Source organism: Macrobrachium nipponense, chromosome 5, assembly GCF_015104395.2.
Source record: "Macrobrachium nipponense isolate FS-2020 chromosome 5, ASM1510439v2, whole genome shotgun sequence".
NCBI classification, from domain to species: Eukaryota; Metazoa; Arthropoda; class Malacostraca; order Decapoda; family Palaemonidae; genus Macrobrachium; species Macrobrachium nipponense.
The window spans coordinates 51,228,207-51,248,657 of NC_061107.1; the positions used below are offsets into that span (position 1 = coordinate 51,228,207).

At 45.5% G+C, this 20,451-nt stretch overlaps 1 protein-coding gene across 1 annotated transcript in view; it reads right to left on the minus strand.

Moving 5' to 3' along the window:
• The window catches only part of LOC135215781 (vacuolar protein sorting-associated protein 51 homolog), a 98,911-nt gene that overhangs the window by 61,783 nt on the left and 16,677 nt on the right, over positions 1 to 20,451 (minus strand). The window lies entirely within an intron of this gene.

The window sequence follows — 20,451 nt, forward strand, 5'->3', positions numbered from 1 at the left end:
GCTCTTATCAGTTTTGAAATATTTCCATATAAATAACGATAAGGGCCAAAATTTCAACCTTCGGTCAACTTTGACTCTACCGAAATGGTCGAAAAACGCAGTTGTAAGCTACAACGCTTATATTTTAGTAATATTCAACTATTTACCTTAATTTTGCAACAAATTGGAAGTCTCTAGCACAATATTTCGATTTATGGTGAATCTATGAAAAAACTTTTTTCTTACATCTGCGCGGTAACTCTTTCGAAAAAAATCATACGTGCGATTGTGGTAATGTTTGCACCATTTTAAAATTAGCCGTTACATAAAGTTTTATATATGGAAATGTGCGCAATTTCATGCACAATACAACTAAAAACAACCCATGGTTGTAGCTTTTATCAGTTTTGAAATATTTTCATATAAAAAATAAGTGACAAATTTTCAACCTTCGGTCAATTTTGACTACCGAAATGGTCGAAAAACGCAATTGTAAGCTAAAACTCTTATGTTTTAGTAATATTCAATCATTTACCTTCATTTTGTAACAAATTGGAAGTCTCTAGCACAATATTTCGATTTATGGTGAATTTATGAAAAAAATAACATTTTCTTTACGTCCGTGCGGTAACTCTTCAGAAAAATCATACGTGCGATTGTGGTAATGTTTGCACCATTTTAAATTAGCCGTTACATAAAGTTTTATATATGAAAATGTGCGCAATTTCATGTAGAATACAACAAAAAATAATTGAAGGTTGTAGCTTTTCTCATTTTTGAGATATTTGCATATAAATCACGATAAATAGAAAAAAACCACATTCGGTCAAATTTGACTCTATCGAAATGGTCGAAAAACGCAATTGTAAGCTAAAACTCTTATATTTTAGTAATATTCAATCATTTACCTTCATTTTGCAACAAATTGGAAGTCTCTAGCACAATATTTCGATTTATGGTGAATTTATGAAAAAGACTTTCCTTCCCTCCGCGTGCGGATTCTCCGCCATAAATCTAAGAAATGCGTACTTTGCATTCTCGGAAAATTTGCTCCGTTTCATATTAGGCATTTCATAGAGTTTTATATATGAAAATGTGCGCAATTTCATGTAGAATAAAAGGAAATATATTTGAAGGTTGTAGCTTTTCTAATTTCCGAAATAATTGCATATAAAAAAAATTATATAAAAATTTCGACATTTGGTCAACTTTAACTCGTCCGAAATGGTCGAAAACTGCAATTGTAAGCTAAAACTCTTACAGTATCGTAATATTCCATAATTTATCTTCATCTTGAAACAAATTCGAAGTCTCTATAACAATATTTAGATTTATGGTGAATTTAAAAAAAAAATATTTTTTTACGTCCGCGCGTTACGAATTCATGCATCATTTTGTGATAATATTTTCTCTGTGTTGCTTTTATTGTTTTACAATGTGTTATATACCAAAATGATCGCAATTTAGTGTAAATTACAACGAAAAAAAGTAACTTGTTACCTTTAACCGTTTTGCGCACAGCGCGATTTGAATGCAATTATATATGAAATTTCGTTTTTGCGCTATCATATATCGCATTATTTATATATGATAATGATAATTTTTTTTCATTTCTGATGGTTGCATACTAAACTTCAGGCAATGACAAAAAAAGGAGCCAAAAATGAACTCTTAATCTTGAAAACTAAGTGCGCTGTGATTTTTTGAAATTATTTTTTCCGCTTCCGCGCTTACTCCAAACTGGCTCCGGCATTCGGGAGAGGTTTTGATTTTTACCGCTTCGGCGTTTAAGGGTTAATCAAATAATAACTTATATAGAGGAACCAATCATTTGTCTCATAAATCGTGATATTGTTCAACGACCCAACAGAATTCTCCCACAACCACAGTCGCAGTTTGCACGCAAAATCTCGAGACGCATGCACCCTTGAATGTCTTAGAGTGTGTAAAAAGACTTTGCTGGGATCTGAAATTTTAATCCTTCCCGACACTCTGAAATATAACAATTTCCGCGAACAATGCCCTATACACGGTTGACTCACAGCAGCAAGTTAATCTAGTAATCCACAAAACCTATACATACATATAAATATCGCATTTTTTCATTGTTGCTAATTTTTAATCACGCCCAACCAGTCGTAGATGAATCTCTCTTATACTCCATCTAAAGTAATATCTGTAAAGTCATTCAAGCAGAGGTGATTCAGCAGAAATTTTTTTTATCTTTTATCTGAATACCAGGATGTTTCTCCACTAGCGAGTGATCTCTGGGGGAATCGGATGTCATCGAACACAAAATACGGTCTAAGGACAAACATAAAGCTATATACGTACCTTCGTATAGACTCCCAAAGAAATTTCAAAATAGAGATAAATGGCGAAGTTGAAAAAATGTTAGTAATAGGAGTCATTAGGAAATCAAATAGCCCATATAATTTTTCCCTCAAACGTCATGCCATAAAAGATCGGACTTGGCGTATCTGCGTAGATTTCTGTCGCTTAAACAAGGAAATGATTCCCGATCGTTTTCCAGTGCCATGTACCGACGATATCTTATCTTTGTAAGGTCAGAATAAATTTTTCACCAGCTTGGACTTACTTAAAGGCTTTCACCAGATACCATTACCTAAGTGATTGTACCTCATACACCGCCTTCAGCACACTCAGGGGACATTATCAATTTTTATGTATGCCTCCGGCTTACGTTGCGCCCCAATTACAATAGTGGTTGGAGACCTTTAGGGGATACCCTACATGCCTATATGGTTGATCTTGTAATCTTTTCTAATACCTTAGAAGTACATTCACATAAACTAGAGCTAGTGCTACAGAGACAAAGACAAATAATCTCAGAGTAAAATATCTAAATGTGAGTTTTTAAAAACTGAACATGTTTATTTAGATTTTATGTGTCTAGTCAAGGTCTTAAAGTAGTCCATGGTAAGGTGTCGGCTATTCATAACTTTCCGGTACCTATTAACGTAAGGGGGATACAGCACTTTCGCGCTGTAGTGGGTATTACAATCGTATGTAAATATGTAACTCTTCAATCATGACAGCTCCTTTAACAGATCTTACGAAGAAGGGCGTAGATTTATTATGGTCTGAAAAGCATCAACAGGTGTTCGATATCTTAAAATTGTAATCATGCAGTTCACCTATCTTAAAAATCCCTGATTTAAATAAGGAATATTTTTTTTTGCATCAGACGCCTCAGACCAAGGGGTAAGAGGGGAACTACTTCAGCAATATGATAAACAGTTCTTCCCTATAGCTTTTTATTCACGTAAACTAAAGCCATTTGAAAGTAAATATGCAGTAATAGGCAAGGAAGGGCTAGGTATTGTTAACTCACTAGTACATTTTAAGTTCATAATCTAAGGCTATCCTGTTAAAGTCCTTACTGACCATAAGTCACTTACCGAGTTTTTCAAAGGCTTTAATCACAGTCCCAAAAGAACTCGGCGGCATATGATCCTTCAGGTCTTTGGAGCCAAGTTAGGATATCTACATGGGAAAGCAAATATCATAGCTGACCCATTATCCCGCAATCCCGCACCATACTGCAAAGAACCATTAATTGGACTAAAAGATATAGAAACATCCGTGCCTATTGTTAAAACCGTATCTAAACAAGAAAATTCATTAACCCAAGAGATTATGAACATTTAATACCTGGGTTGGAATGCTGAACTGTTACAAACTGAACAAAACAAGGTCAGTAGCTAAGCAAAACAATAAACACTTTGAATGGAAACAAGGTCAGCAGCTAAGCAAAACAATAAGCATGGATATTTTGTGTAACCACCTTGAAGTCCTAGGATGAGTCCAACATCTTTAAGATCTCCACACCTCAACCATTCATGTTCCCAGTAGTTCAGAGCAGACAACAGGCATTCCATGCTTTTGTGGGATTCTTTCATTTCAACTGAGTGCCCAACAGGGATTAATGAAAACTTATTCAGAAGAACTGCCTTGAGACTTCTGTTAGATGAGTCAATGAAAAGTCTCCATTCCATAACATCAGACTTCAGACCAAGTAATTCAATCTGGTCGGCAATATTTTTACGGTAGACCAGTGAAGATGCTTCATCAAACATGAAGAATTTTCTAAATTCTCTCTCGCGGTCCCGATACCGATAGAATGTTGTTCCTGGTGCCAGTAGATGTTTCTTTCGAAGACGAGATCCTAGTAGCTGGGCAGACTCCTTGGAAAGGTTCAGGTCTCGTGCCAGGTCATTGAGTTTGGCTTGGGTCAAAGGCACAGGTTAGTCATCCTCTTTTGGTCTGTTTGCACCACACTCAGCTGTATCAGACATGTCACTAGATTTGGAATCAGAGCTAGATTCCATGGTGACATTTGGCTCAGGAAAAGGAAGATCAGGGTCGTAGGGGACTGGCTTTATGGCAGAAGGAAAATCCCTTTTAGATTTGTCATGCAAAAGTAGCAGTCGGAAATGTGATCTTTCCCTTCCCTCCACACCATTGGGACACCGAATGGCATACTCTTCCTTTTCTTGTTCCTCTAATCCCATAAGTTCTCTACACATGTTTTACAGCAGATATGAGCAGCGAATGGTTTATTCTGGTCCCCTAGTTTGACTCCAAAGTAAGCTTGATATGCCTTCACAAAATTCGTGATTTTTGCTTGACGGTCTGGAAGAACCACATGTCCACAGATGTAACTAGAACTGACTAGGATGCTTTTTACACTTCCGATCCATTTTACTACATATCTAGACCTGAAAAGAGAAATTAAAATCATTATTCAATGTTACCCACGACCCGGTTTTGTAAAAACAAAACCCATAAATGCTTGGATAATTGCAATAATTTGGAAAAATATGCTGGAATAGAAATAGACTGTATCTTGGAAACCAGACCTGACCCAGGAAAATGAGCTGTAATTTTTAATTCGCATGCACAAAGGGTCCTAAATCAGTGGGCAAACCTTTGACCTTTGTAGAAAAGTTTTGCAACGCAGGCCAGTGTTATAGTATAGAATTTCAAATTCCACTGCATATTTGTATTGGTAGCAAGTGTCGATGAGTTGTTGGAGACCTTTCACTGATGGGGAAATCAGAACCATATCGTCAGTGTAACATGTTTTTTATAGTTGTTTTGTTGACAGTGCACCTCATTAGGAGTGAGTTCAGTTTGACATTCAGGGCAGTTGTGTACATATTAAGCAGGTATGGAGAGAGTGCCCCCTTGCTGAAGCCCTTTTAGGGAGCCGAAGGTGTACGACATTACCTTACCCCATTTGACACACTATTGCTGTGTGGAGAACCAGCAATATAAAATGCCAATTAAATAAGGGATTTTGACGGAGGAAAAATCTATTTCTGGGCAAGGGCCCGTGTCGCCCAGTGAAATGTCCTTTTAGCACACATTTCTCAGGTAAATATTACTAACATTACCAGAGAAAAAACTAAAATGGAATGTCAAGAGTATTCTGACTCGCTCACCTTATATAAAAAGGTGTCGGTATGGTTTCTGGGGCGAGTGAAACCACTACCACTGGTCTCTTACCATTTAGATCCATCCTTCTACAAAATCCCCCTACTTGAGAGAGCCGACACAAAGCCCGCACCAGCTACTACTACTACTAGCGCTCCCGACGCCATCACGAGCGCCTCTAGCGGTCATCCTTGGAGTTAGACTGTCAAGCTTGGGCCCAAGGGTGGGTGTAATGAAGGGTGGGATTTCACTGGGCGACACGGGCCCTTGCCCAGAAATAGATTTTTCCTTCGTCAAAATCCCTTTTCTGGGCTCAGCCCGTGTCTCTTCGTGAAATAGTACCAGAGAAATGGCCACAAGCTTGAAAGAGGATATAAAATGAGTAAAGGAAAAATAAAAAAACAATTGTCATAAAAGTACTATAATCTAGAAAACTTAAGACTACAAAGATTATAATACATACTTAAATTTATCCAAGATAACTTATATTAATCTTCAAAACTAGACACAATATAATAGGTTATTTACAGGTGTGAGTAATCCTAGCAAAAAAATAAGGAAAACATCACAATAAGTGCCCTTTCTGGGCTCAGTTCATGTCGCTGCGCGAAATATCCTTTAATCCATTATTTCTAAGGTAAATGTACTACACATACAGAGAATAAATAAAATAAAGAAAAGGTCAGTACTACTGACTCGCTCACCCTCCAAGAGGGTGTCGGTATGAACACTATGGCGAGTGAGACCACTACCACGAACCACTTGCCAATAGAAATCTCCCACTACAAAATCCCCACTAGAGGGGAGCCGACCCACAGAGTGGGCAGCAACTATACTACTCCATCCCATGCTGCCGACTGCTGCGCCTCTGGTGGCCATCCTTTTCAGTTAGCGCACCGTGTACACACGTGCCCTTTTTTGCTCTGTGTTTTTTGCCCCTATCTTGGATTTACTAATTATGGAGCGTGCAGCCATCGCAGCAGCTAAGTTACGTAATCAGTTGTTATTGCTATTGGGTTTTTTCCGGCCTTGAGTCAGTATTTGCCGTTTTTTAGGTATAAATACGGGCTCTTGGTCGGAAGCATGGCAGCATGGTTCTGCCTCGTGGCGGGTTCGTTCTTGGTCTTCCATACCTAGAACCTTCCCTTATTACCTTACGCTCTTTTGTTAGTTATCTATTTTATGTTAGGGGTCCAGCCTACTGGGTTTATGTCATGCATGCATGTCTTCTTTACCTTGCGTAGGCATCTTCCATCCAGACCCTAGCCACAGCTCTTAGTATCGGCCCGGCACCCGGCTAGCTTTGAGTGTAGACTTTCTTTCGGGTTAGTCGTACACTCCTGGATTTTTTCTCCTACTGATTTATTTTCTTACTTTACGTTAAGTGATTTTTGATTATTTTATATTTTAGGTTAGCCTACGGCGTCTGGCATATTACGTAGCCTAGGTTCCGTATTAAACATTGGTCTCCACCATTTATTGCTTCCGCTCATCAGTTCGGTTTGCTTCTGTATAGCATCTCACTGATTAGTTGGTTGCTTTAACCTAGGCTATGTTGTTTCATTGTATTCGCATGTTACCGGCTTCGTGGTCACCATGTGATCACGGAGCAGCCAGGCGCCTGTCCAGTCACCTTAACCCTCCTCCCGCTCTTCCATAGGGCCGGGGGGGGGGGGGGGGGGGGGGGGGGTAGGGGGGGGGGGGGGGGGGGGGGGTAGGTCTGTCCTCGCTCGCTCCACATACCCGTGCCTGCCTCCCTCTCTCCCTAGGCGGAGGGAGTAGGGGGGGCTGGACAGACCCAGGACTGGACCTGACCGTTCTCTTGCTTCACGGCGCGCTCGGATGACTAAGGGGGGGGACTGGACTTCCCCCCCTCCGGTCGTTATTTCCGTCGCTCCGTTGTTAGCTCGAGTCTGTTTCGCCCTCTCGCTCTTTCCCGGGGCTTACTGGTGCTCTTTAATTTACCGGAGCTCCGGCATTCACGTGGAAAGGTGCTAGTTCACCTTGCGGACGGACTGCAGGCGTACAGTTGGTCTTTCCTAACCACCCCGTCTCGCTGATTATCGCGACATGAACACCGCCGCGCACCGGATTTATTCCTTAGTCGTTCTAGGGCTTTAGGTTAAGTGTTTAGTATTTAATTTAAACTATAGTAAGTTTAATTTAAGCTACCTTAAGCCAAATCCCTCCGTTACTAAGTTATCACACCGGATCTCTCCGGGGTTTGGTCTAGCCTATTCAGGCGGTAAGGGAGGGGTTATGCCCAAAATTTTTCGCGCTCCGGCATGCAGCGGAGTTCTTTTAGCCTTCTAGCCTGTAAGTGATGTCTTTTACGATGCTCATGTATCTTTTCACTTACAGACCACCAACTGTGAGATCCAGGATGCAATGCCATGCTCCAGGACCCCTGTGGGCATGAAGTCTGCAGATCCCATGCTCCATGCGCGACTCCGCACGGGAATCCTACAAGTCTGGTTCCACGAGACCTGCACCATTTGCTACGATCTGGTGAGCCAGCTCTTGGACGTTGGGTAAGTATTCCCAACTCCGTTCGCTAATCCCTACAAAGGTTATAGTTCTTAAGTTTAATTTTAGTCTCTTATTTTAAACTTAAGCTTGTTTTATATGGGATCTCGCATCCCCTATGTTTTTAGACTAAGCCTATTACTTAAGTTTTAATCTTAAGTTTAAACTTAAAACTAACGAATACCCCTCTCTTCCAGGCTCCCGCCGTTAGAGACACCGCCCTGGCAACCCTGAGGGCTTGGTCGGCGGTTTCGGCAAGAACGCCGCCAAGGGACAGCCATACATTCTGGAGAAGAGGTTGGCTGTCCTAATCTTCCCCGGCGGCAAAGTCAACGGGTTACGTCGACCCGGCAGAGGCAGCCCGACTATGGCGGCGATCCAGCAACAGCTCGCCGCTTCGTGAAGGAACCAGGCCAAGATATCCTCATCGGAAGTCGCGACACTTGATCTGAATATAGAGCCAATGGTAGGTGTTGACGACCTGTTGGTCGAGGTAGGTACGTTGGACGCCCAAGGGCTTTCCTTGGGCGCCACTGGGTCTTCTACTCCTGCTAACTCTCCAGCTTCCTTCCAAGGCTTTACAGGAGCTGAGCTCCTTTATACTTCTCCTGATGCTTCAGTAAGACCTAAGGTCAAGGGACAGACGGTTGTGAAAACCCTAAGCAAGACGTCGTCGTCGTCCAAAAAGACTTCGTCGGCGTCAACATCTCGCAAGTCTCCGGCTACGAACCCCGGAGCAGAGAGGTCTAGAGCTTCTGGTCCGGCTCCAAATCCTCAAGGAGCAGGTCTTTCAAGGAGAGACCACATACTCCGGCGGAGTCAGCCGTTTCTCCTCTCCCCTTGGTACCTGTTCAGAGAGTTACCCAACCACCTCCGCAGCAGCTCCGGCTTTGATCCCAATGCTGGTCTGTTGCAACACATGGGGGATTTGGTCGGTTCTCTGAAAAACAGTATGGAGCAGATGTTCTCCCGGTTGTCCGACAGGATCACCTCCCAGGATAACATCATCGCCGAACTTAGCCAGGCTCCTCTAGCTACTCCCCCACCTTTCGGCACAGGTATGGCTCAGCTTCCACCTCATGACTCTCTGCCTCCGTTCTCTATGAATAACCCCTGGAGGGTTGGCGTCATACGCCCCCTTCCAGGACGGACCTTATTTCAATTCCGGAGTGTGGTACTCGAAGGATTGAGGACTTCGAGTTCTACCCGGAGGGTCTACAGCCACCGTTCATTGGCTACGCCAGACTCACTGACGCAGCCATGACTAGAGATGACAAGGTCCCTAAAGAGACAGTCCTCTACTCACGTGACCAGGCTCAAAGAGAATGGCTCAGGTGTTTAGAGGACATGGATTGTTCAAACACGAAGATTCAACCTTTTAAGAGTCCCTTCACCATTTTCACAATGGAAGAGGGAACTCCGCTTCCCTTCCTTACCAAAATAGCTACGGTCACTATCCCAGCGGCCCAGAAGGGGGAGTCGTTACCACAGCTAAGGGAAGCAGACCCACACTCCTTTGCTCCCCTCACTCGGAGAATTTGTGGAAGATCTGCCCAACACTTTTTTCGGCGGGCAAACTCAAAAACCAGACTGTGCTATGGGATCAGTTTGGTGAGAAGCTGCCCTAGACTTCCGGACAGCCTCAGTTCAGGCGGAGTTTGAGGCCAAGACTAGGCTAGCCAGGTCCATTAACACCATGGCCATGACGGAAGTGGCTACCATTTCTTACGGTTCTGAGCCACTCTTTAAGCTTCTCACCAAGTCACTGACACAAACGGTTCAGTCTGACATGTTTGAGTTCGCCACAGCCAGAACTAACTGTCGGAAGCATGTCCTCCAGGAAGCAACTATTCGGCATGAACCGAATAAGTTGCTTTCATCCAACATCTGGGAGCAGACCTCTTCCTGATGCAATGGGTAAAGGAGGTCCAGGCGGAAGCGACAAGGCTTAACCAAAGCCTTAAGGATCGTTGGGGTCTCACTGCAAAGAGACGCCAAGACCAGGCAGCAAGGGGTAAGGCTCAGAGGAAACCCAGACGTTTTCCAGCCTTGCCAAAAGAAAACAACAACGCTGCGCCCAGGCCTGTTTCGACTGTTCCGTTGGTGCAGGCGGCCCAACCCTCTACCTCCAAGGCTCAATCACAGCCCATCTACGTGATTTCCCCCCAGCCTCAACCTTCCACCTCTTACGCTGTTCTCCCCAGCATTCAACCAAGTGTTCGAAGGCCAGGCCTTTTCAGCAGTATGACCGCGTCGGGTAGGGGAGGGCAGAGGTAAGGGGATCCTTTTCGTCAGAAAGGATCAGGAAGGTCCCTTAATAGGGGAAACACTTCCGGGGAGGCCGCGGAGGTTACCAGCCAGCAATGAGAACTTGAAGGTAGGAGGGAGGCTGTTTCTCTTCGGTCACCGGTGGGGATTCAGCAAATGGGCACAAAGTATTGTGTCGAAAGGCCGGCTGGGTTGGGAGTTGGGTTGCGAATACCGCCCCCACCCAGACCTTTCCTTCAACTTCCATCCAAAGAATTGACGGAGTATGCGGAGGACCTCCTTCAGAAAGGAGCAATAGCGAGAGTCAACAGATTAAAATTTCAAGGGCGCTTATTCTAAGCGTTCCAAAAGAAAGGCTCACAAAAAAGAAGGGTAATCTTAGACTTATCCCGTTTAAACTTGGCCATTCGCTGCGACAAGTTCAAAATGCCTCACCATCTCGCAGGTGCGGACCTTACTTCCCCGTGGGGCCGTCACCACCTCTATCGATCTTACAGACGCATACTATCATATCCCTATTGCAAGACACTTCGCCCTTATCTGGGCTTCAAGATAGGAGATCAAGCATTCTCCTTCAAGGTAGTTCCTTCGGTCTGAACGTGGCACCCAGGGTGTTCACGAAGTTGGCGGAAGTGGTCGTCCAACAACTGAGGTCGCAGGGGATCATGGTAGTAGCGTATCTCGACGATTGGATGATTTGGGCTCCAACAGTCGAGGAATGTCGCAAAGCCACACTGAAAGTAATCCAGTTCCTGGAGTATCTAGGGTTCAAGATAAACAGGACAAAATCAAGACTCACTCCGGAGTCAAACTTTCAGTGGCTGGGGCATTCAATGGAATCTATCCTCCCATACTCTGTCGATTCCATCAGCCAAGAGAAAAGAAATAGCGAAGTCAGTAAAGCAATTTCTAGGACACAAACTTGCTTCAAGGAGAAGCCAGGAAAGAATCCTGGGTTCACTCCAATTGCATCAGTGACAAACATCTTGATGAAAGCCAAACTGAAAGACCCCTAACCTAAACCAGAATCTGGCTCTCACGAGCCAAATGTCAGGTCCCAGGGGACAAGTTATCATCAGTCCCACAGATTTCTGCGGAATCGTCTACGCCCTTGGGCAAAAGTCAAGAACCTGTCAATATCAGTACCCCTTCAGTTTCCTCCTCCGGGGATTACCATCCACACGGAACGCTTCATTAAGCGGCTGGGGAGGATATTCTCAGTTCAAGAAGGTTCAAGGAACCTGGTCACCCCAGTTCCGCCAGCTTCACATAAATGTACTAGAAGCAATGGCAGTGTTCTGACTCTAAAAGGTTACGTCCGCCAAAGAACTCCCACATAAAACTAGTTTTAGAGACAGCGCAGTGGTAGTCCATTGTGTAAACAGGGGAGGCTCCAAGTCACGACATTCTTGAATCATGTCATGGTAGCCATCTTCTCCCTGGCGGACAAGTTCAGTTGGCACCTCTCCATCCACCCATATAGCTGGAGTGAGAAACGTCATAGCAGATGCTCTATCCCGATCAGTTTCCTCTGTAGTCGGAAATGGTCACTGGACAACAGTTCGTTCCAATGGATTCTCCGGGGTTAGGGTTCCAGGTCTACAAGTGGATCTATTCGCATCCCAAGCGAACCACAAACTCCCATGTTATGTGGCCCCCAACCTGGACCCTCTGGCCTATGCCACGGACGCCCTGTCCATAGACTGGAACAACTGGGAGAAGATTTATGTCTTTCCTCCAGTGAATCTTCTCCTGAAGGTACTGAACAAACTCAGGACGTTCAAGGGTCAAGTAGCTCTAGTAGCCCCAGATTGGCCGAAGAGCAATTGGTACCCTCTCATTCTGGAATGGGTCTTCGTCCTCTTCGAATTCCCAATCCCAGGCTCTCCCAGTCAGTACAAACGAAGACTGTGTTCGCTTCCTCAGGAATTCTCAAAACCCTAACTTTATGGACTTCATGAAGTTTGCGGCTAAAAGAGATGCAGATATTGATCCTCGAAATATTCTTTTCTTGGAATCTGATAAAAGAGATTCAACTTTGAGACAGTATGATGCTGCAGTCAAAAAGTTGGCAACCTTCCTGAGAGAATCAGATATTAGAATCATGACAATCAATTCAGCTATATCCTTTTTCAGATCTTTATTTGAAAAAGGCTTAGCAGCTAGCACTATTACGACAAACAAGTCAGCCTTGAAAAAGATTTTCAAACGGGTTCAGCCATGGACTTGACAGGCCTCTTACTTCTCGTCTATTCCCAAGGCTTGTGCTAGACTTAGACCTTTAGTGAGGCCTACGTCAGTTATCGTGTGGTTCTTAAATGATGTTCTAAAGCTGGCTTCAGAAACGATAATATATAGAATTTCTTCCCCCACAGGGGAAGTTCTACTTTCTCCGGAACGTAGTTTTATAGCAAAGAATGAGGATCCTTTGATGAGGTGGGAACCGTGGAAGGTTGTACCCCTTCCACAAGATGTTTCTCTTTGTCCAGTATCGACCTTACGAGCCTTTCTGTCCAGGACATCCTCATCCTCGTCGGGTCCTCTCTTTAAGAGAGAAAAAGGTGGTACTTTATCTATTAAAGGTATCAGGCAACAGATCCTGTACTTTATTAAGCAAGCCAACCCTGATTCCTTCCCTAAAGACATGATGTCAGGGCAGTTGACCACCTCAATTAACTATTTCCAACACATGAATTTCGATGATTTAAAGAAGTATACTGGATGGAAATCACCGACAGTATTTAACGCGTCATTACTTAAAGTCCTTGGAAGCTCTGAAATTTTCAGCAGTTGCGGCGGGTAACATAGTTTCCCCCGACTCTGCTTAATCTTTAGTAGAAGATCCAGTTCTCCTTTCTACCTATCTCAACCACAGTTTGTCTATACCTACCATGTTCATCTACGTTTACCTTGAGTCTACTGCTCTTTATGTGGTACATGGGTGCCCCCATATTCTTTTGCTAGGGTCACTCACAATTGATTTGTTATATAATTATCTCTATGATGTGGTCCCCTTATTTTTGTATGCTAGGGTGACACATCTTTTTTTTTTTTTTTAAATTTAAAAACAATGGTTACGGGTTTTGTATCTAAGTCATATACATTTGTTTATTATATTATTATCGAAGTTTTGTTCTAATTCAATTTATTATTAATTACTTTATTTACTTTGTACATATTAACTATACACAGATGTTAAGCTCAAACATATCTTCCATGCTAGCCCTGTACATATATGTTAACTTCAAGTTAATTTTAAGGAATATTTCTATTCTGTATCATTGTGTATATGTATATTTCTTAGCAATTATATTTCTTTATTTTATTTTATGTTTTATTGAGACCTTATTTATGTATTTTATTAGTTTCTTTACAATCTTGTGCTATTTCTCTGGTACGATTTCGCGAAGCGACACGAACTGAGCCCAGAAAAGGGATTTTGACGTAAGGAAAAATCTATTTCTGGGCGATTGGTTTGTGTCGCCAGCGAAATCCCACCCTACCCATCCCAGCGCTCAAGATTGTCTGCTAACTTCAGGATGGCCACCAGAGGCGCAGCAGTCGGCAGCATGGGATGGAGTAGTAGTAGTTGCTGCCCACTCTGTGGGTCGGCTCCCCTCTAGTGGGGATTTTGTAGTGGGAGATTTCTATTGGCAAGTGGTTCGTGGTAGTGGTCTCACTCGCCATAGTGTTCATACCGACACCCTCTTGGAGGGTGAGCGAGTCAGTAGTACTGACCTTTTCTTTATTTTATTTATTCTCTGGTATGTGTTAGTACATTTACCTTAGAAATAATGGATTAAAGGATATTTCGCTGGCGACACGAACCAATCGCCCAGAAATAGATTTTTCCTTACGTCAAAATCCTTTTTTGGCAGCTAAGGCTTTTAAAAATGGGAGTACATGTTGGCAGGATTGCAGGAAGGATGTCAGTGAGGCAGGTAGAAAGGAGATCTGGATCTAATTAACTAAACTACTTAGGCAGTGTCAGGGGAAACTGTTTCCCGCTGCCACTGCTGGAAATTTAAGAGCTTCTAAGGATTTAAGGTAGTGTCGTTTGAAAACTGTCAGCGATGTCCAGCCTGTATACTTTTTCAGATCATCAAAATTCATATGTTGAAAATAGTTGATCGAGGTAGCTACTGCTCTAATCTCGTGGACTTTGGGGAATGAATTTGGGTTGGCTTGTTTAATAAAGTATAAAATTTGTTGTCTAATACCTTTTAAGGAAATGGTGCCACCCTTTTCCCTCATAAATAAAGGGCCAGAGGATCTCATGGCTGTCCTGGACAGATATGCTTGTAAGGCAGTAACTGGACATAAGGAGGGGTCTTGAGGAAGAGGGAGGATCTTCCAAGGGGCCCATCTCATTGAAGGGTCCTCGTTTTTGGCAAAAAATTGACGATCTGGGGAGAGAAGAGCTTCTCCTGATGGTAGAAATTCTATATGACCCGAGTCTCTAGATAGAGCCGACAGTTCAGATACCCTGGCTCCTGAGGCCAGACTTAAAAGAAATAATGTTTTCCTCAGGAGGGGTAAGAGATCGCATGAGTTGTTATCAGTATCTGAGGCCAGTTTGAGAACATCATTTAAGAACCATGACACTGAGCTAGGTCTCTGTTGGTCTGAGTCTGAGTCACAGCTCTAGAATATGGTAAGAAAAATAGGTCTATATTTGATCTATTTTAGAACCATACGATAAATTTTCTTGAGGCTAAAATTTGAGGTTAGTAATAGTACTGGCTGCTAAACCTTTTTCAAATAAGGATCTGAAGAAGGAAATAGCCAGGTTGGTAGTCATGGTTTGAGATTCGGTTCCCCTCAGAAATTTGGCTAGTTTCTTAATGGCTGAGTCATACTGACGAAGGGTCGATTCTCTTTTATCCAATTCTAGGAATAGGATGCTTTGAGGATCGATATCTGCATCCCTTTTAGCCACGAACTTCATGAAGTCCATAAAGTTAGGGTTTTGAGAATTCCTGAGGAAGCGAACACAGTCTTCATTTGCACTACTTGAGATAGCCTGGGATTGGGAATCCGTTGAGGTCGGAGACCCAATTCCAGCAGGAGTGGGAACCAGTTGCTCTTGGGCCAATTGGGGGCTACTAGGGCAACTTGTCCCTTGAAAGTCCTGAGTTTGCTCAAAACTTTCAGTAGAAGATTCACTGGAGGAAAGATGTATACTTTCTTACACTGATTCCAATCTACGGCCACGGTGTCCGTGGCATGAGCCAGAGGGGTCCAGGTTGGGAGCCACATAGCAGGGAAGCTTGTGGTTCGACTCTGTGGCTAAAAGATCCACCTGGAGTCCTGGAACCTGTTGGCAGATCCACAGGAACGAACGCCTGTCCAGAGACCACTCCGACTCTAGAGGGACTGAGCGAGACAAGGCGTCAGCTATCACATTCTTCACTCCCACTAGGTGAGTGGAGGACAGGTGCCATTTGTGCTTGGTTGCCTGAGAAAATATGGCTATCATGACATGGTTCACATGGCTTGATTTGGAGCCTCCTCTGTTGAGGCAGTGCACTACTACTGCGCTGTCTAATACCAGCTTGATGTGAGATCCCTTGGCTGGCAGAAGTCTTTTCAGAGTGAGGAATACCGCCATAGCTTCCAACACATTGATGTGAAGCTGACGGAATTGAAGGGACCAAGTCCCTTGTACTTTTTTGTACTGAGAGTATCCTCCCCAGCCGCTTAGTGAAGCATCCGTGTGGATAACTAATGCCGGAGGGGGGAACTGGAGAGGAATTGACTTTGATAGATTTTTTACCTCTGCCCAGGGGCGGAGTCATTTGCGAAGTATTGCCGGGATGGCTGACAATTTGTCCCGGGGCTTGTTGTTTGCTCTCGAGCGCCAGACACGGTTTATGTCTTTTAGTTTTGCCTTCAGCAGAACGTCTGTTACTGAGGCAAATTGAAGGGAGCCTAGGATTCTTTCCTGGCTTCTCCTTGATGTCTGCTTGCACTTGAGAAATTGCTTGGTTGCTTTGGCTATTTCTTTCCTCTTGGACGACGGAATTGATAGAGTGTGGGAGTTCAGATCCCACTGAATGCCGAGCCACTGAAAGCGAGAGTCCGGTGTTAGCCTGGAATTGGTCCTGTTTATCTGGGACCCCAGATGTTCCAGAAATTGTATTACCTTGACCGTTGCTTTGTGGCACTCTTCGATGCTTGTTGCCCAAATGAGCCAATCGTCCAGATACACGACTACCATTATCCCCTGGGACCTTAGTTGTTGAACTACTGTCTCTGCCATCTTCGTAAATACCCTGGGGGCCACGTTCAACCCGAAGGGCATTACCTTGAAGGAGAATGCCTGGTTCCCTAGCCTGAAACCTAGGTACGGGCGGAAGTGTCTTGCCACTGGGATATGATAGTATGAGTCTGTAAGATCAATAGAGGTGGTGACGGCCCCCCCACGGGGAAGTAAGGTCCGCACCTGCGAGATAGTCAGCATCTTGAACTTGTCGCAACGAATGAATAAGTTTAGACGGGACAAGTCTAGAATTATTCTTCGTTCGGTTGAGCCTTTCTTTGGCCCGCTGAACAAGCGACCTTGAAACTTTAAATGCCTGACTTTTGACACTACTCCTTTCTGAAGGAGCTCTTGGGCATACTCCATCAATTCCGTTGTTGGTTGTTGATAGAAGGTCTTGGATGGAGCTCCGCCCTAGTCCTTTGGACACAATGCTCTGTGCCCAATTGCTGAACCCCCATCTGTGTCGTCCCCATCTGTGTCGATAAAGGAACAGCCTCCCTCCTACCTGAGGGTTCTCACTGACTTGGGGCAGGTCACGACCCGCGCCCTCCTTGTAGGTGCTTCCCCCGGCTGGTTGCTCTTCCGCCACCTCTAGCGAAATGCACCCCTAGCCCTGCTGCCCCTCCTGAACCTGTTAAAAGGTTGGAAAGCTTGGCCTTCAAACACTGGGTTGAAGGCCGAGGAGACCGCAAAGGAGGTAGAAGGCTGGCCCTGAGGAGTCAAGAGCAGAAATTGCTGTTGAGGCTGGGCCTTTGAAGTGGAGGGCTGTGCCACTTGGGAGACTGGCACTGCCTGCACTACCTGTTGTTGTTGGGTAGCCTGGAAAGGCTGGAATTTCCTCGGCTTTTTAGGCTTTCTAGCTGAGGAAGTCGACTCCGGCTTCCTTTTGCTTGAAAGGCCCCAACGAACCTTAAGACTCTGGTTGAGTCTTGTTGCCTCGTGCTGAACAGAATTAACTATCGATTCTGGGAAAAGATCAGCACCCCAGATCGAAGCCGCCAGCAACTTGTTAGGTTCATGGCAGATGGTGGCTTCCTGCAGAACGTGTTTTCTACTGTTACGCCTTGCCACAACGAAGTCGTACAAGTCACATTGTACCGTGTGCAGATGTGACTTGGCTATCAGCTTAAACAGAGGTTCGTTATCATAGGTCATGGCCGAAACCTCTGTCATAACCAGGGTATTGAGAGACCTCCCTAACCTGGTTCTAGCATCAAACTCCGCCTGGATAAGATTGTCCGGGAGCCTGGGGAGCCTTTCGCTGAATTGTGTTACAGCACAATCCGGCTTTAGCTTCCCTACCGTAAAGGTGGCTGGAAGATCTGCCCAAAGATCATCTGTACCTGGGAGGAGGAGAGACGTGGGCTCCGTTTCCCGGAGCTGAGGCATCGGTTCGTCCCTCATTGCGGCCTGTAGAGTTAACTCCTCCACTTTTGTAGTGAACGGAATGGGGGTCTCTCCGTCCACCAAAAAATGGTAAAGGCGCTCTTGAAGGCTTGCATCCTGGTGTTGATGCACTCCCATTCTTCTAGGCTCCTCAGCCAATCTCGCTGAGCCTGATCCCGACCGAAGATTACAGTCTCTTTGGGGATCTTATCCTCCCTCCTCATAGCTGCCTCCGTAAGGCGGGCGTAACCAATAAAGGGGGGTTGCAAGTCAGCTGGGTGGAACTCGAAGTCCTCAAGCCTTCGAGTACCACAATCCGCCAACGTTAGCATCCCGTCCGTAAAGGGGGCATATGACGAGATCCTCCAGGGATTGTTCGCCATATAAGGAGGGAGGGTGTTGTAGTCCGGCATGGCTTGAGTAGCCACACCGGGCTGGGGGAGAACTGCCATTGGGTTCTCCCGGAGACCTGCAATCAGGTTCTCCTGACTGGCCAGCCTTTCCGAAATGTTCCGAAATGACTGGCCTGACTCCTCGAAGGAAGAAGAGATGTGGGAAAGCATCTCTTGAAACTTATCTTGGACTAAGTTTCCAACCAGGCTCCCCATTTGCTGCATGATGTTTGCAGTGAAGGCCTCTGAGTCAAAGGAACTAGGTTCCTGCTTTCCGCCGGGAGTCTTAGGGTGCGTCCCCGTAGGGGTCGAAGGCTCAGGATCAGACAGGAGCTGAGCCTTGTCCCTCGAGGACTTGCCTCTGGACCCTTTAGAGTGAGAAGAAGACGAATTTGGCTTCTCTGCTCCGGGATGGTGAGCTGGAGTCTTATGAGATGCACTAGGCGCTGTCTTCTTAGGCAGCGTCTTCTCAAGGGTCTTAGGTTCCCGCTTTCCCTTAACTTTAGGGATAGCTTGGGTGGACTCTCCAAAAATCCTTGGAAGGAAGAGGTAGAAGGGATAGGGGAAGATGATCCAGAATGACCCAAGGGAAGCCCTTGAGCCCCTAGCAAACCTGCCTCATCTAACGTCCTACCTGTCTCCCCTACCGCCATGGGCTCGAGGTCCAAATTGAGAGTCGCCACGTCGTCGATGATCTCTGAGTTCCCCGGGTCCACCAAGGCTTGAGCCACCTGATGTTGGATGGTGGCGATGTACGGGGCCGCCGCTGCCGGGTCGACATAGGAGGTCGTCTTTCTGCTGGGGAAGATCAGAGCAGCCATCTTCTTGTCGAGGATATAGGGCTGCCCCTTGGTGACGTTCCTCCCGAACCCGCCGACCCAGGCTTTCAAGGTGGTTGTCGCGGCGTCCCTGACGGCTTGAGCAGCCTGTAAGAGAAGGTTAGTATAAATACTAAGCTAGGGAGACTAAAATTATATGTTTATGTATAGATATATCACTTATTAGAACTGTATACATATAGGCCAAATTATATAACAGTTGTTCTCCGGACGGTACTTACTCCGATCATAACATATAGAGCAACTCTCGTGGTGCCAGACCTCTGTGTCCCCGTAACGAATAGCGCAGACAGCATGGGTCCGGCAGACCTTGTGCCCACAGGGGTCCTGTAGGACGGCATTACATCCAGATTCCTGGCAATGGGTGGCCTGTAAGTGAACAGATACATGAGTATCGACACTGACTAATTGGACTAAGTCCAGGAAGTGATATATTATGACACCGGAGGATACCGGAGTGATTGACATAGGGGTTAGCCTCCCCTTGCTCTCCTGGCGTGAGTGGTGGGTGTCCGATAGAGCTGGTAGACTATAACTGGTTCACTTAAGGTGGATTCTTGAATGAGCCCTGTGCTTACAAGACATTTGTTTGGCGGCCGCTGATTGGCTGGTACCGGGAGGTAGGCAGCTCCCAGCCAATCAGCGGCCGCCAAACAAACGTCTCGCAGGCAAAGGGCTCACCCAGGAATCTACCTTAAGTGAGCCTGCTATAGTTTCAGTACGATTCCGGTGTTAGCGGAATAAGGAGATTCACCAAACCAGTTACCTGCCTATGCGCCGGAGCGAGGAGTACGAGGACAGCGGGGAGGAGCATGAGGAGGCTAATAAAAAACCAGTCAGGGGAGCGTAGCTCCACCGTAACAAAACTTCGCAGGCAGGAGGAGAACCCGGATGGTGAGCGGGATCTCCGCCGGCTTAGCGAAACAGAATAACAAATAATAACAAAACAATAAGATGTAAAATAAGGCAATACGAGAGAGACGCATGCGGCGGGGCTTCTCTCAGCCACCACACCTAAGGGCTGGCGGAGCCAAGGGGACCCACCGCCGGAGTGGTGGGGGAGGGTGGTGACTCAGGGTGAGAGAGAGCTGATCGGAAACCGAGGAGGTCCGAGCGCGGCCGAGCCGGGTGCCAGCCGAGCCTGATCGCACGGGAGACCCCCCCGGAACCAAGGGGTGAGAACGGTAAGGGCTGAGTCAGGCTCGGATGTCCCCCTGCCAACTCCCGTATCCCCCCCGTGTAGAGGGGGAAGAAGGGAGGAAGCTCGGATGGTTGCCATCGGCAACGTGTGCGAGCGGTACTCCCCTCCCCTGGGGAGGGAGGAAGCGTGGGGACA